Raw genomic sequence first — 14927 nt, 5'->3', positions numbered from 1 at the left:
TTTGGCTTTTTGGTGTTATTTTCTTTCCAAATTTATTTCCCTGACTTTGGCATTGGGCCAACCCGAATGTCCCATTGATTGGTTTGTGCATTTGCTTTGAGTTTGCTCAGGTCTCGATGCCGTATCTCACTCGAGTGCTCCAGTGACGTATGTGAGGCCCAGGCTTTGCAACAATCTCATATATCTTTTGTGAATTTTTATGAACTGCAAGGCAATTAAGACCCAATTCTCCTGTATGCTGAGCAACTGCAACTCCCACAGACTGCAATGAGAACAGCAGTGAGTGCTCAGCACTTCTGAGGAGATGTGGAGCTTGCTGCAAAGCTGAGTCCTTGTCATTATGCTAATTTTGTATCATTAGGAAATACCTATTTTCCACAAATGCATTACAGAAGTAATTGAACTGTACAATGCTTACATTCCCAAGGAATTCTACACCTGTGTTAAGGGAAAGTACAGAGGATCCAAATATTTTCAGCCTTCTTTCCAAACACTGTTACGTTTGATTTTGGCCCCAGAAGTGTAGTCGCCCACATTTTTATTTCCTAATATGAATAATCCTCCTTAGAAAGTTGCAAAAAACTTGGATAATTAAGGCACCCAAGTACGGATTTTTAAAAATGTTATCTTCAGTGTATTTTAAGATATGTAGAGCCCACAAATGTACTATTCTGAAGGGGGAAAAACACACAAAAATCAGTATGAAAATGTACTGCACCACTACAGAATACTAATCACTCCTACACAGAGAGAGCCTTCATTTTATCTGCTTTTGCAGAAGGTTTTTATAAAGTCAGATTTTAGAATAACTAAACCCCAGTACAAGTGAAGGAGACAAAGCTTTGCACTTGAACAAAGGAATGTTTTCTCAAAAAATAACAATGACGATCTGGTTTGTGCTTTTATAGCCGTGCATATACTAGATGATGGATAGATGGTTGGTTACACAATGAGAATATATAGTGAGCAGAACATGCTCTCCATTAAAAAAATCCCAGGCAGCTAAGCTTCAATGCAAATTCGTGTGATGTGACGGCTGGCAGATTTGGCTGAAGGAATGTATGTATTAGACTTGTTCCTGCTCTGAGTGATGCCCAGACATCCTTTATAATTCACCAAAGAGGGAAAAATCCCTCCTGGATTCTGGCTGTGAAAGTGTAGGAGGCAGCTTCTTGCTTTCTTTTGACCTTGAACAGCTAAAGACTTGGGTCTGGTTCACTTTGCCACTGGTGGACTGGTTTGCTACAGACTCTCCCTTTTCTTGTTGCAAGGATTTCCTCCCTTTTCCTTCATGTCCCTGCCCTCTTGGATGTCTTCATTGAGTCAATTCATTGATCCTGACCTGATCCATGAATTGAATAGCCAGGCAGGACAAAGGGCAAACACAGCTTGTCTTACTGGGAGATGGATTCTTCACCAGCTGTATTATCTTACGGGGAAGAGCACAATTGGAGGTGAACCGGACTCTGTCCCTGTCCTTCCTGATGTCATGCAGGTATTCCACGTTGCAAAGAATCACCGTCACAGAGGGATAGGATCCTTTCGCCTTGCTCAGGACCAGGAAGGAGCATGCAGGAATTGCACTGTGGGTAGAGTTTATTATCTCACTGATAGCTCCCATGGTGAACCTGAAGTGGACTAATGCATCTCAAAGAAACAGTCTCTGAGACCTGGATAATCCTGTTGGCTTGAACTGAAGACGGTTGCTTCTGCAGAGAAACCCCCCAGTACTTACCTTGTTTGGAGCACGTTTGTCATTTTGTTCTGTGCCTTTATAGAGCACAAGATCTGACCCATCTCTTGCATTCTTTGGCACTACCGTGTGCCAGAATTAATTAAGCACTAGTCACTGGAGAACATCTGCTGTTTTTCTGAAGAGGGCAATTGTCATTTACCACTGACTGTAGTCCATATGAGAGAAGCAGTATAATAATAGAAAGAATGAGATGTTTTTTAAAAAAATCAGTTCATAAACTCTAAAAAAAGGAAACCTGTTTTGAATTATATTGATGAAGTTTTATTCATTTACCCCTGTATCACACTGATATTTTAGTGGTGGGTTTTTCTGTCAATGGCTCCTGAGACTGTAGATGATAAAACCATTAAAAGCTTTCGAGGGATTTTTTAACTTCTTGTTATTGATGATGATCATCATCATTATTATAGAGTTTGGGCCTCAGATTAATGAATCTACACTATGAGGGTGGATTGACTGTATTTGAGGAGGGGCTGTGCACAGCCTGGCTCCAGCTAAGCCAGCTCACATCTGCGGCATGACAACCACATCTGTACTGGATTTTGCTGTGTGGAACCACTGACCTGCTCCAAAGCTAACTCATGGCTTTCACCACTCCATCACTGACCATATTCTTTCCGTCATTACATCCTTACAGTGTATGTTTGTAGAACAGTTCACTGTGTTTTTTCATTGCTTTCGCTATATCCAGCACCATCCATCAGATGAGAGAAAAAAAAAGAAATTTTCTTCATTTAGTTTGAAATCATTTGTTTGTACATCCTAAGTATTGGCTTCACATACCTCATGTTACCGGCTGCTAAACTCAGAGCACAGAGCCTTACTTGCTTGGAAAGAGAGAACACTTACACCCTGTTGAGTAAATGAGTTTGAGGTGGAAGAGTGCAAGCAATGCTGTGTCACTAGTCCACATCTATTAAGTGGAGATACTACTTCATAAGCACTAGCTAATTTCTGCCAACTGTGATTCTTAGGGAGCTTACACAGTTACGACAGAGAACTACAGTGAAACAGTAAATGACCTACGTGAAGATGTCTAAGTAGCAAGGGTAAAGATTTTATTTCCCTTGTGCATGTTACTGAAAACTTCAGCAGCAAAGCAGTGAGAGAAAGCAAAAGATCCGTGCTTGGCTTTGGAAAATTTTGTCTTGGTACAATGAGAGCATAGTTGACCTCACTGCATCATGGTTACCAGCAGAATTTAAACAACCAGGATAAATCATTGTCAGTGATAGCAACAGGAAGTTAATCCAACAACCTTGAGAGCATCATTACAATTTTTCACACATTTTCTATCTTTTCAGTATCTAAGTGAAATCTCATTTCTGAACTCCTTGGGGCTACAGAAAACAAAGCTATCAAAGACACCTACATATCCCTGCCTTGAGCAACAAATGAAAAGCAGACACAACAGAAGAGAAAGCAGATGGCCTTGCAAGTGCCCTGGAGAAGATCCTCCAGGTCACATTTGGTAGGTGGTGAAGAGAATCCATTCTGTGATGAATTACACCTCTTGTAGACATTGTCTTCCTTGTGCTTGTCTTAACATATGCTGAGTGATATCGTTTGAGTCTGACTCCTAAAGTTGTATCTGCTTCATTTATATAAAAACATGAATGCTTAGCTTAAGACATCCACTGGGCAGAAATCTCCACCTGCACTAGATTCCCTTTATTGTCAATAGAAACAGAATGCATCTGACCTATTTAAGATGCCTATCGTAACATAATGTTGTATCACACAAGCACACTGTCATTAAAGGAGGCTCAGACTGGGATTTCAACACTGTAGATGTCTCAGACTAGGTGAGGTAAGTCCTACCCACAGCTTGGGTATTGCCTTAATGAATCACAGCCACAGAGTTTTCTCCAATATTTTTAGAGATGGTGGAAATCCAATGTTGTTGGTTCCCTGGCAAGACTTGAATGGGAAATGAATGAAATGAAATTCAGTGATATTTTGAAAACATTTTTTTCAAATTTTCACTGATATGAAATTTTTAAGCTTTCAGTTTTTTGGAGAGTGTTATTTTGATATTCTACTTACAGCTAAGTAAAACTTGCATTTTAAACCAATATTTAAAAGCTCTAAAACATAAACTGACCTCAATCAAAAAGAAAAAGATTGTTTCTTACAGAAGTTTGTAATGATCTTAAGTTTTGTTTAAAATGAAACATTTTTTTTAAAAAAAAATCAATGTTTCATTGCTGCTGAATTCTTCCTTTGCAAAGAAAATAAGATTGGACATGAAAAAAAATCTTACTCTGAACATTGTGTTTCTAGATAGAAAGGTGCAAATAATCAAAGTAGGGAACAGACGTTCCTTACAGATGTTGATCCCGACTAACATTTGCATTATCCATCTGACTCTCTAGTTTGCTCTTACACTACCTAGGCTCTTAACCCCTTGACTTCTTGAGTCAGAGCATGCCCCAGGTTAATTGCATGATACGTTAAAATGTTCGTGCAGTTCCTGGATTTTGCTTCATGTTTTTTCTTCTTCCTGAGGCTCAAAACTACTAATTGGTCTGAGACTTAAGCAAGCTTCTGACACACTGTGTCCCCAGACTCCATTTCTGATGTGGCCCAAATGGCACTGAGACAATTATTTATAAACAATTTTTATTTAACTAGTGGTCTTTGGTAAAATAAAACGTAACACTTCTGAGATTCCCCATTAATTGTTATAAATATCCACTATCTCTAATCAATCATGTTGTGGTTTAAAAGAGCTGTCACTGCTCTACTGCTGCAGCAGAGCCCAAATCCTGGGCTGTATTATGTTGCTTCTTTTGGCAAAGTTGCACCCAAACAACTGAACCAAACTACTGAAGAATTCTACAGCTGTCGTGTCTCTTCTCCTCTTTTGGGAAACAATCACCTAAAGGGACATAAAAATGCTAGTTCAACGTTAAACATATAGAATGCCTTCCTTTGTAGGTCTGAGCAAGTAAGGCAACTTTTAAAACAAAAGACAGGCTACAGCAGCTGGCTGATCTCCAGAATTGGTCTCTGGGGTGAACTTTATTAGTGGTAACTATCCATAAGTGCCCACAGCCTGGCAAAGTTTAGCAGCATATTGGCAGACACACTGTATAGTACTAATAAATGAATAATGATAATTAATTAATAATAGTTTACATTCATGTGACACGTTCCTTGCTGCAATTTAAGTTTTGTACTTGTCCAACTAAAAGTGGACGTGAAGAAGGTTGTCTCCTATGGATTTAAGTTTGTGTGGGCTGCTTTCACATCTTCCTCCTATCTCTTCCTCTCAACCCTAAGCAATCTATGTTCCATCAAGATTTTCTCATGCACTTGAATTTCTAATACTCTTATGGCACAAAATCTATAGTGAAAATATTGTCTAGTCACAGATAAATGATTACACCCCACTTATTATATCCTTCCAGTGGACCACTAATCCTTACTACCCACAGAAGACATTACGACCAGTAATTTCATCCATTTTATAGATCTAGACTATATTTTCCCCACCTAGTTTTGAGGTACCATATGAAACAGTGAAGTTATTAATATCAATAAATAGGGAATCTACACATTTTTCCTTAGCTGGAGCAGAGCTGATCCATCAATAAGAGATGGACCCAATATATTATAAGCACTAGAAATGCAGCTAAGGGAAGAAGACCTCTTCCTTTGATGCTGACAAATCCCTGAATCAGGTTAATTTTCACACTCATCATCTTTTTTAACTTAGATACTTATACAATTATATTTGGTAGTCCACTGTAATACTTCTCTGGCAATTCAGGATGAATGACCTCTTATTTTGTGGCTCTTGCCCTGTTTCCCTGCCCTAGATCCTATTTAAAGACTATACGTTAGGCTTGACCATTTTCAAACATCTGCAACTTAACCCACTCTCCATAGAAGGCCATACCTCCATGAAACCTACCCAGTTCTCAAATTTCTTTATCCGGTTCTAAACACACCCAGACACTGCATATGAAGCATTTAACTGGATCTCTAATGTTCTGTACCCTGAGATTTCACCACTAGGGAATGAAACAATGCATTGCCCTAGCTCATCTAGTAATTGATTTAATCCTTCTCCAGATTTCTAGCTTGTAGCTTTGTTTGGCTGATGTTATTTCAGGAAAAATATTTATGCTTTTCCTAAATTTTAATATAACTTCATAAATAGAAAACCATGGCCATTCCCCAGCCAAAACCAAGTCATATAGGTGTGCATTGAACCCTCTGGTGGTGAATGATTTTAAACAAAAATTTTAGACCACAAATACAAAATAAAACCCATTGGCCTAAACATTAGCTAAAGAAACTTAAGTTAAATGTTTTATCTCATATTTGCGGGACTGCCTTTAAGGTACACCTGGTTATCTATAATTGTTCAGATGATGCATAATCATCCATTAAGATGCAAGAACCCACTTGTGAACTGGACTATAAGACTTATGAAAACCAAAACAAGAACTCTATTAAACATCAATATGATGGTTTTAAATTTAGACAATATATTGCTCTTTTGTTTTATATTAAAAGGCAAGATAAAAATTGTTGTGTGTTCACACAAAACCGAGCTTTTCAAGGAAATGTTAAAGTTTTATTTGATCAATGGGAAATATCTTATTTATCTTGAAATGAAACATTTCATTTAATTTTTGAGCTATTTAACTTTACATACAAAAGGGTTTTTCCTACTTTTTTTTTCTTTTTTTTTTTTCAATATTACCTGAACTTTTGAATGAAAAATGCCAATTTGAAAAAGCTTTCAATTGTGAAAATGTCAAAATGAAACTTTTTGGCATTTCTGAGACAAACATTTCAGATAAAAAATGTCAACATGAAATGTTTTGACATTTTGAAAAATGTCTCCCTTTTTTTTGATCTGAAACTTAACCAAAATTAAATTGAATTTACTATTTGTCTAGAAAATACGAATTGCTTGCGTTGGTAGTTTTCCCTGGGTAAGCAGATGATCTTTCTGCCAGTCTGGCATTGAAACATCAGCCAAGCAACCGTACAAATGTATTTTATAGAGCACTTCTTGCCTTTACTGCAAATCAGCTTTGGACTTGGTGGATATCTATCTGTCTTCACTCTTGCACTTTACAGTCCGCAGCTACCAACTTTGCAAGCAGTTCTATGGTCCACAAAGAAATAAAATGAGAGAACTGATTGCTGTTTAATGAGCAGTTTTCCCTTGCATTAAACTGATATTTTTACTTAAAAACTTGGCTAGTGGCAGATTTATGAAAGTTCATTCCTAAAAAATGGTTTATCCATTAAACAGAAGCAAGCCCATAACTCTGAATGAGTTTTATAGATTGTTATAGTTACATTCTTAAATTAAAACAACCCTTCTAGACCAAACTGACAGCATTCCAAAATAGGATTGCAAGCTGCAATGAAAGAGCGCCTTGAAGTAGTTGGTGCTTGCACTGCATTTTTGGGATGTTGTAGATGCTATATGCCAACCATATTAATTATACATAATTATACAAAAATTAAATCTTATGGTTTACTGAAAAATAATGTTTTGCTCTAGCTGAGAAGTCTCAGCTGTGAGGCAGTTACAGTTCATATGCGAGAGCTACTTTTTTTGCGACAGAAGAAATTTTGCATTCACTTCATTTCACAATTTCTTCGGCATAAGCCTAAGACAATGCTATTATAACAGCAGCATAAGATGAAAGAAAACTCTTCCAGGGAAGAATAAGCACACCTCAGACCAAGACCCAAAGGATTATGTGGGTGCCAGAGTGCTGAGCTCTAGCTGCCTGCCCCCTTGGTGGGACCCACAGCCCTGAGAGAGGAGGCTCAGAAAGGCAGGCAGATGAGGCAACGCGCTGGTGGAGGCTGCTTAAAGCAGCCACTGCTAAGGGGAAGGGGTGCATTCAGCCCTGCCCCAGGCTCTTTGATCCGTGCTGCTGGCTCGCATCTCCTTCCATGTGGGATTAGCTGCCTGGAACACTTTCAAAGATAAATTCTACAATCCTCCCTTTTCCCCTTTATAATAAAGCAGGACCCATGCTATCCTTTCCAATGTGAGGGGGATCTGGGAACTGTTCCTTTTCTGCAGCAGCCCAGTGGTGAGGATCGTTACCTCCAAGTGGGGGAGATCTCTGGGAAGGTGGGTTTGAATCCCTCCAAAAAAGAAGGAAAGCCAATCTGCATCCTGACCAAGCTAACCACCAAGCTGTTGGATGAAGGCGACTGCTCTGTCCTTGTTTTAAATAGAAAGAACTGGTTGCCGCTGCATTTTGCAACATGGCAGGCACTCACTGAGAAAACCTAGGGGAAGCAAGCAAAGGATCAGTCAGATCAGTGAGATCTGGGGCAGTTCAGAATCCCAAGGTAGCCTGGGTGATAGGTGCCCTATTTCTCAGTCTTACAGAAACTCATGCACACGTTCAACAGCAAAACTGTAGACACTTGGTAGCTCCCGCCTTTTAACTTTGAAGGTGGAAGGCATTCAAAAAGGGGTTCTGGTGAACAGTATCTGGATGGATGTCTATCGATGTCTCTTTTGGATCTGGACATAATATGTTGGAACAAGTGAGGGGACATGTAGTAGTGCATGTTGGTTCAATGAAGGGGCTGTTGGGAACGTGTTAATTCACCCTTGGAGGGGCAGCGAAGATGCAGTAACAAAGCTGCCCATCATGAGTGCAGAGACTCACCAGCTGTGAGGAATTAATGACTTCCCACAGGAACACTATAAGAGTTTGAGATGGGGGAAGGAGTGGGTTTGAGCTGGTGTTGATAGCCCATGTGAAAGGCTCTCTGGAGAGGCACTAAGGCAAGTGGAGTGGGCTGTGCAGCCTTCTTTTCAACTTTCTCTTATGTGCTTTAGTTGAGTGAAGCCTTTCAGTGCTCGGGAAGAGACAGAGTATGCTTAAAATTGGTGATTCTGTTTTATAATGGAGCATAGCTGATGATGATTTTTCCTCTCTTAATGTTGATTTATTGCTGCCTTCTGAGTTAGGCATCTGAAGACTACTTCTTTTACTATTATTCTTAACTCTGTTGGTTCTAGTTTACATAGTGCTGGGCTTTTATGTTTCTTGTTAGTTAATTTAAAGAAACAATATATATATATTTTTTTAATCTAGCATTTGGAGGAAGAAAAGGTGTCCATTGCAGTAACAGTCCATCAGCTGAGGTGTGTTGATCCCTGCTATTTAGGGTTCAGCCCACTGTGTTATCATGTGTAATTTATCTACCTGAGTACAAGTTAGCAGAGCTACTTTGTGCTGAGCCCTAACCTGACACCAAAAGGGAAACTTTCAGCCAGAATAAACACATAAGGAAATTAAGCAGACTTACCAGTAGGTCAGAAAGTCCTGAAACCACAGTGAATATTAAATAGAAACTTTTTTTTTTCTGCAGACACTAAATCAGTGATTAAAATTACAAACATCTAGATAATTAGAGGAACTTCAAATCTGTCCTCACTGTGATGCAGGTGAATGACACTGTCAGCTATTCTATTTGGTATTGATTCCCTCAAAGCTCAGTTATTCCCAGCCTTCCATTTCAGATGCAGCACCTTGTTTTCCTGTATCTTGAAGCAAAGAAATTAGATAAAAACTATTGATTAGCACGGCACAGAGGGGAGTGATGTCTGTAACCTTCCTTTGTCTTGCAGCTCTGCAGCTGAGGCAGCAGTAATAGGATTCTGTGCGAGTGCGACTGTGATGAGGTCACACTGCTGAGAAGGGAATGAAAACACCGCAGTCAGCTAGATCGCTTGCTTCTCTGATAGTTTCTGATATTGTTTGTCAAATTGTGATTTGAAGGTTATTTCTCTGGAGGCTGAAGTTGCCTTATTTCTGTTTTGCACTAGGGCTTTAAAATTCATGCATTCATATAAGCACCCCCCTCCTTTCAAAGTTTTGGGCTTTTATTGGGAGCCACATAGGCTCCCAGTAATGTACAAGCAAACAGCTATCTTCAGAAATTTCCTATCACTATGAGATTAGAGGCGTTATTTGTAACAGTGAGACAGGCCTGTTTGGTCTCTCTGCCTCTTCTTCCTCCCTCCATTTTCCCTAGCATGCTGCAGTCCTCTTCAGTTAAAAACAAGTTGAATAAATGCTTTCAAGACATATGAGCTGTGAAGGGTTGTGCTGATTTAGTACATAGTAGCGTAGCATTTATTGGTGTCATTACTCAGGAAAGAAAAGGAATTTCCTTATTTCAATTGCTTTGAGGAACAGGCATTTAGTGACCTACCTAGGGCAACTGGAAAGCTGTACAGAAACTGCAGAAAAATGAATAATGCTTTTTCATTCTGAATGGCCTCTACTGCTTTCGGTCTTGTGTTGCTTCATAGCAGTGAAGCAGCTTGGTGAGGTGATAAGGAGGAAACAGGCACTGAGGAACTACTGCAAGAGGGTGTCAGGTGGTGTCAAATATAGGATAAACACTGCAGAATACCTGGCCCTGAGGACTCTACTTTTGGAGCACAAGGCAGACTGCATTCCTTTCTTCCCACAAAGGAAGGAACCACGCAGTGTCTCCCACTAACTAGGCCTTCGGGGTTTTCTGCCTTTGGAAAGCTCACTCACCCTAGTTCTCCTGTAACAAGATGCAGGCAGATTGGTACGGAGATAGCTGGCTAAGAAAACCCTCCAAAAAAACCTTCTTGAGTTGTATGGCAGTAACAATGCTTTCAGCATGTTGCTGCCTTGTCTGTCTGAGCCATACTGTGCAGAAACAAGTATGTCAGGTCAAGCTGCATATTTTGAGGTTTGAAGTCCCACCCTCTCAAATAAGTGATGTGGGAAGAAGTCTTCTGGGAAGACTCCTTCCCCTGACTTATTACTGTGGGGTTTTCTGTGGGAAGCAGGGAGACTTTCCCATCCTCTCCTTCACACCATGTGATGCTCTGTGATCATAATATGTGGAACAGTCTCAAGCTTCCAAGAACTCTTCCAGTGCTGAACAAGCACGTCCTGGGTGTTTTTCTTTAGTCTTTGTTCCATTCTGTATGATTCTGAGGCCATCATTCTTTGCCCCTTGTTTTCATCATCCATGTGAAGAAGGTGATATTTCCTTTCTCAAAGGCTGTTGTGAAAATGTGGAGTTTCTGTAAATCTCCTACCAGATGGAGGGTTCTATGGGAGAACAAAGCATCTTCCTATAATTGATTCCTTTGTAGGGGAAGTTGACTCTACTTTGGAGTTTTTTTTCCCCTGAGTAATCAGCCAGAAGGACTGTTCTCACACTTGCTGTTGCTGTCTGTGTTATTACATATGGCTGTGTTTAAGGTATTGGTGAAGAAGCCCCCCAGTTTGAGTTGTGGATGTACTAGGGGATGTACCCCTAGACTGCCATCTGGATGAGTTGTCAATGGTAGGACAACCAGAACCGCCTAGTGCCTGCTGAAGTAGCTGTCTGCTGGCTGCTTTTAATGCATGAAATCACCCTGGTGGTGAGGGCTGCAGCAGGTATTTCATTAGCATTCACTGTTACCTATATGCTCCTGGAGAGACACTAAGTATGGAGGCTCAGAAAGAGATTAGAGGAAAGCAGTGAGTGGGGAAAAGGCTTGAAATCACTTTTTATTTCTTTTTATTTTTTTTAGAAAATGGGCAATTCAAATGCACTAAATAACACAAACCATATTCTTTACATCTCTAGAAGGGTAAAGCTTGGTCAAGAGATCTTTTTTTTTATGCTGTTCTGTTTCAATGGTTACATCTTTTCTTTAATTCCCACTTATCTTTTCATTTGACAGATTTTTTTCCACCTCCATCCAAAATATATTGTGAAGGGTGGCTTACTCACAAGGGCATGTGACTTTGTAATCAGAGTAGCATCTGGTGCTGTAGAGAAATGCAGCCCCAGTCCAGAGCAGTGAGTAAGGTTGGAACGGCATCTTCATGAGAGAATCTGGAGGGGGGGGGGGGGAAAACTACCTCTACCTACAAGACTTAAGCAAATTTTATATTTAATCTCTTAAATATTCTTGGCCACTACTTGGCATATTTTCATGGTTGGTCATCTATCTCTTAGCAAGATCTAAAGGACTCAGCCAGGTGCAAAGATAATTGTTTCCTTATTTCAGCCAGCATCTGCTCAGCCAGCTGGGTAGCTCATCTGTAAAGGGTGACAGGCTCAGGTAGCAGCCTGCAAATCCTACCTCTTGTGCTCTGATGGCAGTCAGCCCTGCTGAAAGTCTGTGTAATCCTGTGTTGGAGAGCACCCTGTGAAAGAATGTGGTTCTGCTGAGGAGGAAGTGAAGGGGTGAGCCAGGTGCTTAATGAAGGAAGGAGCAGAAGTTTGGTTATCACAGACTGCAATCTCAATTTTCCATGTTTTGCTTTGACCCCTAAATACCCTTCCTTCATATTAAATACCTGTGTTTTTCCTTTTCCCCATGTATTATATTAGTGTTATTTTACATGGCTATCAACCTGTGTAAGCCTTGATCACCAATTCTCCATGTCTACCAGCATTTAATAACTTTTGTGATCTGTAACTCCACATGTCTTGTGTTGGTGGCAGTTAGACTTGTATCCTGACACTTTATTTCAACGGATGGTTTATAGGGAACTGTCATCTTGAAAGTCAAGGAGAGGAAGATTATCTAGCACTGCATGGGATGGGTGGAATACAACCTCTAGCCTACTCTGACATATAGCCCTACTGCACCCAAATTCCTAAAACAACAGCCAACATTGTAAAAAAAATGTGCTTCTGACTGAAGCCAATGAGAGGTTTATGTGCAGTGTAGTTAGAGGACCCAGGTTGTGTGTTATATGTTGTTACAGATTTGGAAATGTGCTACTTTTTCTTTACAGCTCTGATGCTAAACAGACATTTTCATTTCTAAGTGCTTGCTTTTTCTTTGTTACCCCAAGCTGCTAAAATTAGAGGCATCTGACATACGAAAGGAAGTCAAGTTTTGTTTAATTTGTCTCAGATTTATTTTGTGACATTTCCTGGATACATTTACCCATCACATTATTAAACAAGAGTTTATTTTTTGGAGGCTAGAGATTCAGCTTTGGCTATATTTCAGTAAGACAGGAATTTAAATAATGTCAACATGCTGAGAAATCAGAAAGTCTTTCAGGTGTGTTTTGCAGGAGAAAGTTCAGAGCTCCTCTATCTCTCTTAATAGCTGGCCTGAGGCTTTTTCAAATGTATAATCTTATTTTTCCACTCATTTGAAATGTAAACAGAATTTTCACAGAAGACAGAGGAATCCATCTGCAAATAATATTTGTTTTTGGCAATTTGTTTCTTTAATTATGATGATAAATATCCACTATTTGGCAACAGCACAAAGAAATGTGCTCTTGCATCTCTTTGTTCCTTCGGGAGGAATGGAGAAAGTGGGTCTTCTTCAAAAAGAAATTCTCCCATCTATTCACATAATTCTTGTAACTCACCCCAGCAAGTGATGAGAATCCCCTCTTTTTCCCTCTCTCATGGGAAGGATGTTTGGCTGTGATTCAGAAAACATCCTTTTTGCTTTTGGACCAACCAGGACTAAGGACAAAGCTGAAGCCAGGAGGATGCACAAAATTCTTGGATGAAACTGACCTTTCTCTCTGCATTGAGTTGAGTTTCTCTCAACATATGAGGAAGATGCATGTATGCAGCTTATTTATTAGAATAAAGGTATTAGTTCACCAGTGGAGTAACCGACACTTACATTTGGCTTTCTTAACAATTAAGAAACCCCAAAGCTTTGAGTGCCTCAGATATCATTTCTAGAAATGACAAGTCTAATACAAATTCTGCATGTTGAATCCCTCTCTAAAACAATGAGCCTTCCAAAACTTGTTGTTAGGTTATCACGATATCTTCTTGGGGGTTGGATTTAGAGAAATCATTAATCTTTAATATCTGTTTTGTAGCAGCACACAAGCTTGTTATTTTTGCTTCCTACGCAAACAGGCAGAGGTGTGGGAGAATGTAAGGGATGAATCTGGGATTTCCTAACTCACATGCATTTTTTTTGCCTCCAGGTTGAGCCAGATCTCCTGCATAGATTTAAAATAACCTAGCCTTTTACACCTGCATCCTATTAATGCACATTCCACAGTACATTTGCTAGTGAGTAGGAAAGTGATTGGTTTCACAGTGTAATCTTTTTTTTTAAAGTAAACATGTAATGTTAAAGGTTTCATAAAGGATGTTTCATATTCAGAGTATCGGAATGGGTCTTTCTTCTGGATAAGAAGGAGCAGAACTGGAAGAACTGGATATTAAATACTTTATTCAAAAGCTCCATCCCTTTTCTGCCTTTGGATTTCCCACGACCAAATGTTCTTAGTTTCTGTCAAATTGTTTGGCATACACTTGATGCAGTTGTACTTAAATCATTGGGCTGGTCAGGAGCCCTTCACATTCGCCTGTTTTATGATGTTAGCTATCTTAGCCATATGGCTGTTCTATTTTTTTTTTTTTGCTTTTTTATTCCATACCTGTTAATTGTAGCTTTTTATGATGAAATGAAGAAAATCATAAAGATAATAAGAAATCATTCCCAAAGCAAACATAATGAGATATTGGAGAAGCTTATTTGAATTTTCTGACAATGTTACTAAAAATATAAAATATTAAATTGAAGTACTCAGATACTGTTATTGAGCAGAATAAAAAGAATTGCTAACATGAGAAGAAATGTTCCTTTTTGTTCCTACTAGTAGTTTTTGGCAGGATCCAGGAAGCTCTAACTGAAGATGAAATGTAGATTGTATCCCACTTGAGCATAAATCAGTGTACTAGACTAAACAATACCTATTGTACAATGCTTTGGATTCTTGTTCATACAAATGCTCAATTAAGTCTGTAAACTTAACAAAGCTACATTTACATGAAACAAAAATCCCCAACAAATATTGAAATGAGTCAGTAGGTGCCCTTTACACAAAATGGGCAGTGTATTCTTTCTGGTGTACAAGACACGTGGTTTTCATTAGGTTGCAACAACAATTATAAGTTGTGTGGTCAGTGATCCTATGAGAACGCATTCATGCACTGCTATTATAATAATTACCTGGGCAACACTGGGGATATTTCCTGCATGTTCCCTTATGGGACTTGAAATCACTAATGAAGAAACATCAAATTTAACAAGGGTACCAAAAGACTGGCTTATTCACCTTCTGATCAGTGATTCCTTCTCTGGATTGCTGTCATCGCTGCCATCTTTGCACAGAAA

This window comes from Oxyura jamaicensis, chromosome 20, assembly GCF_011077185.1.
Source record: "Oxyura jamaicensis isolate SHBP4307 breed ruddy duck chromosome 20, BPBGC_Ojam_1.0, whole genome shotgun sequence".
NCBI classification, from domain to species: Eukaryota; Metazoa; Chordata; class Aves; order Anseriformes; family Anatidae; genus Oxyura; species Oxyura jamaicensis.
The sequence above is the reverse complement of the archived record's forward strand: the minus strand, read 5'-3'. Positions refer to the sequence as shown.